The sequence below is a fragment of the Lagenorhynchus albirostris genome, chromosome 16 (assembly GCF_949774975.1).
Source record: "Lagenorhynchus albirostris chromosome 16, mLagAlb1.1, whole genome shotgun sequence".
NCBI lineage: Eukaryota > Metazoa > Chordata > Mammalia > Artiodactyla > Delphinidae > Lagenorhynchus > Lagenorhynchus albirostris.
In genome coordinates this window covers 8,142,061-8,154,128 of record NC_083110.1, presented here as the reverse complement: position 1 = coordinate 8,154,128, position 12,068 = coordinate 8,142,061, and the positions used below count along the sequence as shown (strand labels likewise).

Sequence of the window (12,068 nt, the reverse complement as noted above, 5' to 3'; positions counted from 1 at the left end):
ACATTAAATGCCGCCTCCGTGCCCCGACCCAGCCTCTTTCCACCCAGTCGGCTGGACCACCAGGATAGGAGCTACTTCAACTCCCTGACAGAGATCTAGGATGCCTCTGCCCATTGAGCCCTTGAACACAGGCCTTCAACCAAAGTCCGTCATTCAGGAAGTATTAACAGACAAATCTTACTACAGCAAACACAGTGAAATTCAAAAGGAACAAAAGCACTAACATCAAACCATCCACGTCCCTTTCCGGCAGTGATGACCTCCCCAGGAGAACATGCCTCTCGCAAAGGATCTCCTTCATCCCTCTCCAGAAGAGAAGAGGAAACACAAGAAGCGCCTGGTGCAGAGCCCCAATTCCCATCGCATGGATGTGAAATGCCCAGGATGCTCTGAGATCACCACCGTCTTCAGCCATGCACAAACAGTAGTTTTGGGTGTTGGCTGCTCTACTGTCCTCTGCCAGCCTACAGGAGGAAAAGCAAGGCTTGCGGAGGATGCTCCTTCAGATGGAAGCAGCCTGAATCAAGATGGATGGGAAACCGTCCCAATAAACACACTTTGGGTTAAAACAAACAAACAAACAAAAACCATCCACCTCCAACATGCATAAAAGTCCATTAAGTACTACATTTCTAGTATTAGATTATTTTCCAGTTAACATATGGATATTTAAGGATTTTCCAGCTTTCTCTTCTCAACCAAATTAAAATCAGGTAGATAAAGCACCACCCATCACTCTCCCTTTCAGGGACACATGTTATAACATGTCAGCAGAGCTGGGTTTACAGCTTTTTATCACCAGTGAGCTGCGTGACCCTGGGGCAGTAACTTCCCCCTTGAAAGCCTGTGATTCCATACCTGCAGAATACTTCACAGAACTGAAAGAAGCAAGAATCAGAGTGGCTGGCACAGTTCTGGGCACACTGTTGAGTGCAAATGGACGTTAGCTATCGCTGTGTTTCTTCTGTTGCCTTCTTGTCACCAAAGGCTTCTCATTCAAGCTATACACCAAATAGCATTCCAAAACCATGAAAAAGGAAGAGAATTTGGCAACATGTTTTAGATAACATTTTATGGAAGCTTTAGACAGTCCAAGTCCTTACCGTTTGCACGTAATTGTTATTAAACCACTACGCGACACAAATGCCCTCCCCACTCTATTCTAGATGACACCTCTAGAAATTAAAACCTGGCCTCCTACACTGTCTTGTCACTTTTAAGCACAATGCATTTCACCAATAATCACTTCTGGTCTATGCCCCAAAAGTAGCAACGCTGTTTCAAACACTCTTAAATGGTGATTACAATAGGGAACAAGTTCTCTCTAAATCTACTAAGTTCTCTGTCAAAAACGCCTATACAGAGGCTGTATTCTGAGGTCTCTAAATTGCTTTGAGATCTGAGGTGTTTTTCTAAATAAACAGAATAACTACTCGTATCATATAACATTCCCTAAGACAACAATGCCTTCTAAAGCATAATAATAGGTCACACTGTCAGTAATAAACAAAATACGTAAGCAACACCATTGAAAACATAAGGGAAAAGACAAAACGCTTCAAAGACACAGAAAGGAAACAACAGGACCTAGGTCCAGAGGGATAAGCTTTTAAATCCTAGAAATCGGTGAGAGGTGAGACATGCAGCAATTTAATACAAACTCAGGATTCCAACTATATTTATACCAACACGCAATTTTCCCACCAAACCACAAAACTATTCCCAAACATCATAGCCACCTGTCCCATTTCCTAATTCTAACAGTAATGTTAACTTTTCGCTAGATTTCAGACTTGATCAACTCACATCTCTAACATTAAAGAACAGCCCTTGCTCACCATTCCTGGCTTCTGTTGGGAAGGATTCTCCCTGACCACCCACTCCAGGCCTCCCTCTGCCCCATCACTCTCGCCACCCCCAGGAGCCAACCTGAACCAGCTGACTGGGAAACTTGGGGAAAAGTAGGCACGCCTGGCTCAGCTCTGCCCTTTCTTCCTCTTGGGAACATGCTGCACGCAAGGATAGGTTCCCCCATCAGTAATAAACGTGATGTTCTAATCTTTCATCTGCTTTACTCTTGTATTGATATTTCCCACATTCTTCAGAACCTAGGCAAGAAACGAGATGCTGTTGACTGGGTCTACTCAAAGAACAAAACACCAAGACCACCTGAGAAGATGCAAACAAAAGCAAAACTCTCACTGATGATGCAACAGGGAACAAACAAATGTTCTAAAATAATCAGGACCTCTGGAAACACAGCATAGTGGTTAATGGCGAAATATCTACAGCTGGAATGCAATATCTGAACCCCTCTCTGCCAACTATAAAACTGGGGGCAAATTTCTTAATTTCTCTGGGCCTCTGTTTCCTCACCTGTCAAATGGGGATAATAATAGTAACTTACGATTATTAATATATGTAAACATACAGAACAATGCCTAGATATAATAAGCTAAGTAAATGTTAGCTATTACTAATATTACCATTTTTCTTATTTCTTTTTATTACCGTTATTACTATTACTATTTTGCATCACAAGACTTGAAAAGAAATACTCGTCCATGATAGGTTAGATTACATTTTATAAGTTCATGTCTATAGTAGGACTCCAAGAAAAATGACCTATAATGGAAAAGTTGTAGGAAAATGAATCAAATTGGTCCACTATGGGTGATGTCACCTGAAAAGACAGTTTTGTCTTACAACACAAGAGGAAATACAAGGGTACACCATTTGGCACACACACAAAAATTCTTTGTTTCTGTTTCTGTTTTCTTTTGTTTCGGCTCTTGTTTTTCATGTCAATACTTGCTCTTCGGCTGCTCCCCAAATATGTGATGTGCGTGAATCTGCCTGATGATAGACTGATCAGGGCAAACCTGTGGTGTGGACAAATATTTTTCTGGATGACAGAAGAAAAGTTATGCGTCCTTTGCTCAGGGTTTCTATGACCCAGGTATGTAATTTTTTTAAGGTATGTAATACAGGGAGAGAAGTTACTTCTCTCCCTGTATTACATACCTTAAAAAAATAGGAGGAGAAAAGAAAGTTCTGTTATTTGACTCACCAGAGTACATATTAACTGACCAAATATGCCTACAGCTAAAATACCAACTCTGGGAATAAAGTTAGGTTATCAGAGACCTTTCCTCTTATTAAAGGAACCAAAATCGACTTTATGCCTTAACTTAGCATTGTTCAGGAACACACATGCCTCTTTGCCTATCACAGAGACATACAGAGTCCTGTTAACAGGCTCAGATGAATCACCAGCACTACTCTTGAGGACGCGTCTTTTCTTAAGGGGTCAACTTGCTCTGACAGCAAGCATGCAGGACCACAGCTCAGATGGAAGCTTGCAGACCGGCAGCACAGAGATTCCTCGTTTTTAGAAAAGCACAGAGTACCTTAAGTTACTGCTGGAAAAGTAAGTCCACTCTGTCTTGGTGGGACAAGGCAGGTGCCACAGGTTCTAGAATTCTCATCTTCTAACCTAGAGAAACAGGTGCTATAAACAGGGAATTAAGCAAAACGCTGGATGCAGTAGATCTTTTCATTGTCTTAGCATTTTTTTCTATTATTCAACTACAGGCTATAGATTTCTTAGTTCTCACCAAACTTGCATCATTTTAAACTGACTTGTATATGTTAAAAGGAAGAAGATCTTAAGTAAAATGCTGACCCCAAGTAACGCAGGGCAAGCCTGCCTCATATTTATCCTGAAAACAATAATTTGAGGAAGAAACATAAGGTTGAGGTTGGAAAATGCTCTTACTACTGGACTATTAGGAAAAATCTCCCCAAGGTTAAAAGCAGAGTGCATCTCTATCTACCTCACAGGTACCATCAAGACCTTAAATGCAGACTGAAAACCTCAAGGAAGAAGAAAGACATTTCTTTCCAGAGTACTACCAAAAATGTGAGGAAAAAGACGACAGACGCAGCAAAAGACAGGACTCCGGGTGAACAAAATTAAGGGGTTTGAGTATCTTTGAAGAGCTGTAACATTCAGAGATTCTCTCTGGCTTATTTTTGAACCAACATATCCACTGGCCCTAAACTTCCATTTTGATACATTCCAAAAGGTGATACAAAATGTTACACTAATGCAATAGTCCCAGGATAAAACAGGCACACAGGTCCTCCCGTAGCCACTAGCCTCTCCTTTCCATAGTCCCTGCCAACGGTCACTCCCAAACCTCTCACACCGTCTGCCCTGGAACATGCTGTTGCTTACATTTCAAATATTTGTCTTAATATTTAAAAATATCTTAAAAAACAAAACATAATAAGACAAAACACGAGCAGGGTGACTAATTGTTCAGTTGAAAGACTGTGATGTCATTTACAAAATGGAACACATCATTCCCCCGGGGTCCAGGCTGAAAGGGCTGGCACTGACCTGCTGACATGGAAAAGATTACCCATGTCTGTGCTGACGTTGACCACCACCCAGAAAAGGTCACTTCAATGAGCCACTTGAAAAAGACATAAAAGCATCTCCTTCCTTGTTAAATCACACAGTTGCTCTACACGCATTTAAATCAAGAAATAGGTAAGAAACCAGCTACTAATTCTACTTGAGAATACGTAAGTACTAAAACACTAAAAGATGTTTCTTTTAAAACAATTGATAGCATACGTGTCTAAGTCACTATAGGTGTTATCAGCAAAATGTCTGAGATGGCCTGAAATTTCCCAGGATTTCCATGCCCTTCTCTTTTTGAATCACATCTTTCCAGTACAGAAGAGCTCTATTATTTCTTAACATTACATATGAATCTAAAATTACCTCAAAAATAAAAATTACAAATTTAAAAAAAGATAAATCACATCTTTCCCTATCATTGTAAGATCTATAAAGTATTGACATGTACACACTCCTATATTTAAAATAAAATGCCTTAAAAAATATCAATCATATGAAATCATTATGGAAATTTTAATAAAATAAATATAAGATCTATATGCTAAAAATTATAATAATGAGATAAATTAAATAAGTTCTAAATAAAAACAGCTATATACCCAAAAAAAAACCACAAAAAGGTCATGGTTGTGACCAAAACAAAGTTAATCAAATTATTTCTACTACTGACGGTTTTATTCAGAAAAGTCACACTTCCTCTTGCACATTTCATCAACTAAATTTAATGTCCTAAATAAGCAGAAGTGAGCTCCTGTTTTGGTGTTTCATCAAATCAATAATTTCATTCAAGTCTTTTACTAATCAAAATAATAATAAATGAACATTCTTCCAGAAAAGTAATGGATTTAAAGAATATAAATGTGTAAGATACTTTAGCTAGCAACTTCCAAGGCCAGGAGGCATATCTCCAATGTTAGCGAATGAAAGAGACAAGCAGACTTTGCCTTGCTGGACTCCTTCCAAACGCTGAGGATAGTTTTGTTCTCGGAGGTGGTTTCCCCAACCACTACTTCTTGATATTATTCTCCTGACATTCCTATATGTATTTCCTCAACTACAAAATACCTGCTCAAAGAAGCTATTGTGAGCATCCAAGATAATGGCATAGAGTGAACACTACAGTGTGGGACACAATAGGTGTTCAACGGTGAGCACCTAATCAATCATACATGCTATGCAACATTATAATCATAGTTATTAGCACAGACATACATATGGGGAAGGTATGTCCTGTATCTGCTGCTCAGAACAACGCCTGCCACATGGCAGGTCTCAAAAGATAGCTGTTGAGCAAGTGGAAAAAGGAGATTCCGAGATTGTTTAAAATTGCACAGCTTTAAGTAACTAAGCACGAGTAGAAGCCGGAACTCGTGGCCCTGGTCTCATGCTCCTTCAAATTCACGGTGAGCCCTTGTTCTGATGCTGGCCTTTGGTGCCTGTCTCATTTGACAGTCATGTGAGGTAAGTGTTGTGCTCCCCCATTTATACATGAGAAAATAAAGGCTGAGAGAGAAGAGTTAACATCCCTTCCCTCCTTCTGACTCTCTACAGGATCTCAGTTTTGTGCAGGTATTCATGTGCCTCAAGGGGCCACCCCCCTCTGAGCTGCAGAGGTTTTTCTCACTTTGTTAGTAATTATTTCAGGAGTGGGCATTTGACCATTCTCTGGTTAATGAGACCTGAGAGAAGTCTCTTGGGGAAAAGGATTCTGGGAAAATGTTCCTCTCTAGTAGGCAAGGACCATAATAAGAAGTGGCCTTTTTTCTTCCTCTAGTCATTGTCACGTCCAGATGTGATGCCCGGTAGTCCCGTGGCCAACTTGCTGTGAGTTAACAGACAAACATCAAGTGTAACAGAGAAGAGAGATGGATCGCCTCCATCAGCCACCTCTCAATGGGCTCGACCTCTAGACTTCACTGAGCAACTCCCTTTGGTATAAGGCATTTGAAAATAAGAGTCTCTTATTTGCAGCCAAAAGCACCCCAAGTGGTCTCCTGCCCAAAGTGAGAGAGTGAGACTCAGATGTATCTGATGCCCTGGCTTGTTCTCTTTTTTTTTTTGGCCACACTCCATGGCACACGTGACCCTAGTTCCCCAACCAGGGATCGATCCCATGCCCCCTGCACTGGAAGGCAAAATCTTAACCACTGGACTGCCGGGGAAGTCCCCTGGCTTGTTCTCTTGATTACTGTATTTCACTGGACGGTGGGCACCCCACCCAAAGCCAGAGGCCACGTGAAGAGAAAGCCCTGACTGTGTGACAGGTCCCTTCTAGATACTTCATATACATTATGTAATTTCTTCCCCATAACCCAGCCTTTGACCCTAGGACTCAAATGCCAAATTCACCATAGTGAACTGCCTCCTGAAGAAGGCTGGATTTTACTAAAGCTGAAAAATAATTTTTTCTTAAGAAGCAATCAGTTGTATCAAAAGCCTTGATTTGCAAAGTACGGGAGAAAGACAATGTGCTTAGGAGGTGAAACCTGTAACATCTTGGGTAGTTGTTCAACCTCCCCTAGCCTGCATTTGCTCAATTACAAATCACCTACTGGGAGAAGCTCCTGTGAGACAGCAGGTATTCAATACTTAATAAATACTCATAGCTAATAGTCCTGGATCGTATCTACAGTAGCACTGGAAAAGAATCTATGAGCAGAGAAACATTTGAGTGGTTTCATATTAATCCTGTAATCATAATCAATAAATCACAGTTTTCATTCAGCAAGGATTCCTCTTAATGTTTATCCACCATCAAAATGAAAAATAACCCTTAATAATCTATTATCTTACTTATCTTTCCAGAGATGACAGGCAATTATTAAATCCTACTGATCTTTCCTCAATGGAAGAGCAAAATGAAAAATGAATGTGTAACAGAAAGCATCCAACCAGCTTCTAAATAGCTCAGAAATGTTAATAGCACAGCCACCCTGCATATCAAGATACAGATTTCATACAGCACTAAGTTATTAGTCACTAAGTGATTTTAAATTCTGCCATAAATTCCCTTGTCCCCATTAACTATTATTTCACATTCTGAATGCCACAGTAATAAGCTCTCTGAGCCCAACCAACAGAGCAAAGCCTCTGTAGGCAGACCACAAACTCGAGGTACAGATCCCTGCTCTCTCTCAGTGGGTACTCAAGGTGCCTCGGAGAAAAGAGAGGTCCCCTCTGGTGGGCACAGGGGAACAGGAGTCAGCAGTCACTGTTCCCATATAATCACAGTTCCCAATTCCATCCTCCCGTGCCTGTACCTTGGAATTTGCATCACCACAACTAACATTTCCTGAGCTAGTTTTTACTATGCACTAGACATTGCTTAAGTACTTTGCAATCCTGTCAACTAGGTGCTATTATTATCCCCATTTGACAGAGGAGAAGACAGAGGCACAGAGAAGTAAGAAGCCCAGGGTTAGTACGTAGTGTGCAGCCAGCATTCAAAGCCAGGCCAACTGTCACCAAAGCCTCTTCTTTTAACCACTGCCTGAAGCCCTTGGTAACAACTAGTTGGTATCCCAAACTAAACCTTCCCAAATACTCCCATGGTCACTTTAGGTACATCTCACTTTCCATCCACTGTCTTAAAAAATATATCTTTTAGACTCTAACATCAAGAAGACAAGTAGCTCAACAAGTCACCTGAAGCCTGAGTCGCCAAGAAGGAAAAGGTCTTTTTTGGGTTTTTGTTTTTACTGAAGTATAGGTGATTTACAATGTTATGTTAATTTCTGCTTCAGAGCAAAGTGATTCAGTTATACATAAATATACATTTTTTTTTTTTTTTTTTTTTGCGGTACGCAGGCCTCTCACTGTTGTGGCCTCTCCCGCCGCGGAGCACAGGTTCCAGACGCACAGGCTCAGCGGCCATGGGTCACGGGCCCAGCCGCTCCGCGGCATGTGGGATCCTCCCGGACCAGGGCACGAACCCGTGTCCCCTGCATCGGCAGGCGGACTCTCAACCACTGCACCACTATGGAAGCCCACATTCTTTTTTATATTCTTTCCCATTATAGTTTGTCACAGGATATTGAACATAGTTTCCTGTGCTATACAGTAGGACCTTGTTGTTTATCCATCCTATATATTATAGTTTGCATCAAAAAGGTTTTATTATCAAGATTATGTCACCAGGAACTAGCAACACACAGAGCAGAGAATGAGAGCAAAAGATCACAAAAGATTTCTTTGAAAGGAAAATCAAGTAAATAAGACATGTCAGAGCTGTGACTGAAGAGGAGGCAACATCACTTCCCTTTTGAAGGTCACTTCTCCACGCAGGATGCTCAGTGACCCGTCAGTCACGGTGCCCATTGGGGAAGCCTCCCCCAGAGTGCGCAGCCTCCTTGGGCAGAGGTCCAAAAGGCTTTATCCCACCAGCCCTGCACCCATTGTGTAAGAACCGTACTTCCTATTAGAGACTAAATACTACACTGTTTAGTAGTTAGAATTTCAGGAACCCTGGAGGGGCAGGAGAGGTGTGGGGCACAGTCTTCCACTTGGACAAACATTAATTAAATACCCACTGTGCACAAGGCATTGTGCTACCATTCAATGAGCATGGGCTACACCAGGCCCTATAGTAAATGCTTCAAATTGCAATATTTAAATAATGTATTGGATATATTACAGCTTTTAAAACCTACAATCAATTTAACCCCAACATAAGGCTTAGAATCGTCATTTTTCTAGGTTGTATTGTAGGTCCCCAACATATTTTATCATTTTATTGACTTTTTGAAAAAAGCAAAGAAATTTTTGCTTTAAAGCCCAATATTCAAGGCTAAGTGTTGCATTATTATATATCAATACCTATTGAAACAGGAATATAGGTGGAAAAGACTAAATTCATAGTGATTCAGATGTTATACGGAACCTGAATTTCATCTATGAACCAGAAAAGTCTTCAAAAATCACAAGTGAATTTAAGTTGAAAGCAAGAGGTCCTCATATATACATGATCTTACTGGACTAATATTTTTCATCCCATATGTTGTTATAGGACTTACACTGAGAATGATGTAACATGTTCTTTCCTTAAATATTTTTAATTTATACTTTCTAAACTAAAATATTGGCTTATTATGGCATGAGATAACACTTTGGCAGTTCCATATTTTTAATTCCTTAAATGTTGTGACCTAACACAATCTGAATAATATAATTACTAGAATATAATGGAACATATTTGGAGATTCCTTAAAAAACTAAAAATAGAATTCCCATATGATCCTGCAATCCAATTCCTGGGCATATACCCAGACAAAACTTTAACTCAAAAAGATACATGCACCCCAATATTCATAGCAGCACTATTTACAATAGCCAAGACATGGAAGTAACCTAAATGTCCACTGACAGATGAATGGATAAAGAAGATGTGGTATATATATACAGTGGAATATTACTCAGCCATAAAAAAAGAATGAAGTAATGCCATTTGCAGCAACATGGAAAACAGACTAGGTTTTGAAGACCAGCAGATATGGGTTTCCTAGTTTTGTAACCCTGGGAAATTGCTATATCCACATCTTTAAAATGGGACTTATACAGGATGTATATGTAAACTATTTAGCTCAGTTAGAGATTATCATACTAAGTGAAGTAAGTCAAAGACAAATATCATATGATATCACTTATATGTGGAATATTAAAAAATGATTCAAATGAACTTATTTACAAAACAGAAATAGACCCACAGACATAGAAAACAAACTCATGGTTACCAAAGGAGACAGTGGGGGGGGGCACAGGGGGGAGGGGATAAATTAGGAGGTTGGGATTAACATATACATGCTACTGTATATAAAATCGGTAAACAACAAGGACCTACTGCATAGCACAGGGAACTATACTCAATATAATAACCTATAATGGAAAAGAATGTGAAAAAGAATATATATGTGTAACTGAATGTACTTTGCTATACACTTGAAACTAACATGACATAAAGTATACCTCAATTTTAAAAAATAAAATAAAATGTTACTCCATTAAAATATGAAACTCTGGCAACATGAGACTGCAAGTAAACAGTATTAACCCCTCAAACTATTTGTTATGAATTAATAGAGAAGCTCTTTAATTATCATGGAATGCACCTGCAGTATCCCAAGAACTGAGCTGAATAGTTTTCATCTATATCCTGTATAACCCCCATTTTAAAGATGAGGATATAGTAATTTCCCAGGGTTCCAAAACTAGGAAACCCGTATCTTCTGGTCTTCAAAACCTAGAGGGAAAACACCCTCTTCATTTGTGTATGAATATAATAAAAAGTATTTGAGTATGTTTACAGTGATTACTATAGATCAAAAACGCCCACTTAAAATACAGTCGGCCCTTGGTATCACAGAGAGATTGGCTCCAGAACCCTCCCCCTCCCAGGTACCAAACTCTGCAGATGCTCAAGTCCCTTACAGCCCACACGCCGTACCCGCAGGTTCTGCATCCGCAGGTGCTGCATCCGCAGATCCAAACAACCACGGATCCACCCTGAGTTGGTTGAATCTGCAGATGCAGAACCCGCCAATACAGAAGGGAAACACGGCAACATAAATACATAAAAACTACTCCATACGATTTCAGGAGTGCCAGTGAACAGGAATCTTCATTTACAGCATCTTAATTTGTTTTAGAAAAGAAGACCGATAAATAATAAATATATGCCCCTGAAAACCAGAGACACCTACCTAGAGAGTCATACCAGTGCTAAGCAATATTTATCAATATTTAAGGGGCTTAGAACTCACAAATACAGCCTTCTGCAATATTCTAAAACATATACTGGTTTTCCATACAAAATATGCTTCTGACTTGTAGGCTTATGAATTATCAAAAATGATTGTGGGTTTGGAGGTGAGATGAGCCCTGGCTATTTCATTTTCTAGATTTCAAATCTAGTATATTTTCTCTATCAGCCTTTGATTTTCACATGAAAAGGATTTTAAAAGGCAACAGTATGGAAATCCTAAAGGAAAAAGAATGTCAGTGGGAAACGCTATCTATTCATCTAATCTTGACTTCTAGTTAAATTGTTACAAAATGAATGAAAAAAACCCTGGAGGATATTTTAAAACTGAAAATGTTAAATGCTCAGAGAGGGCAACTGAAAAATAGTAAAGTGTTTATAAGTATAGTATTAAATAATGACTTACAAACACTAGGACCTAACAGGTTAAAGAAAGTGCCGGTGGGAAGAGCTGGCAAGATGGTAACATACTAGAGACGTTAGTTTACTTTTAGTTAGTCAGTATGTCATACTTTAAGAGTGATATTCTTTTTTAAGCACTGAGTTATAGGTGCCTAGGAAACCAATCAGATCTCAGACACTGAAGGTTGATGAACCAGAGGTACTGTGCTTTACAAGGAGAAAGTATTTCTCTCAAATCTTGCCAGTGCTACAGATTTTCCTCCTGGAAAGTTTTTCAAATGATTCTGGGAAGAAAAAAAAATTCTTTTCAAGGTTGCTTTACCCTGGTATTGCTGGCTCAATTCCCAGGCCCAGTGAAAGTATAACGCATGCCAGAACTAAGATGCCAGTCTTGTTTATAGAACAGAATGAACTTAAACCATATATACCCTTACCTTCTCTGAGTTGACTGCATCTGATGTGTGGAACATGCTTCTTGGA

General features: G+C 39.7%; 1 pseudogene; it reads left to right on the top strand.

Annotated features, from left to right (window-relative positions):
• Positions 1-274: 274 nt before the first annotated feature.
• LOC132507486 (small ribosomal subunit protein eS27-like) lies at positions 275-567 on the top strand (annotated as a pseudogene).
• Positions 568-12,068: the final 11,501 nt, after the last annotated feature.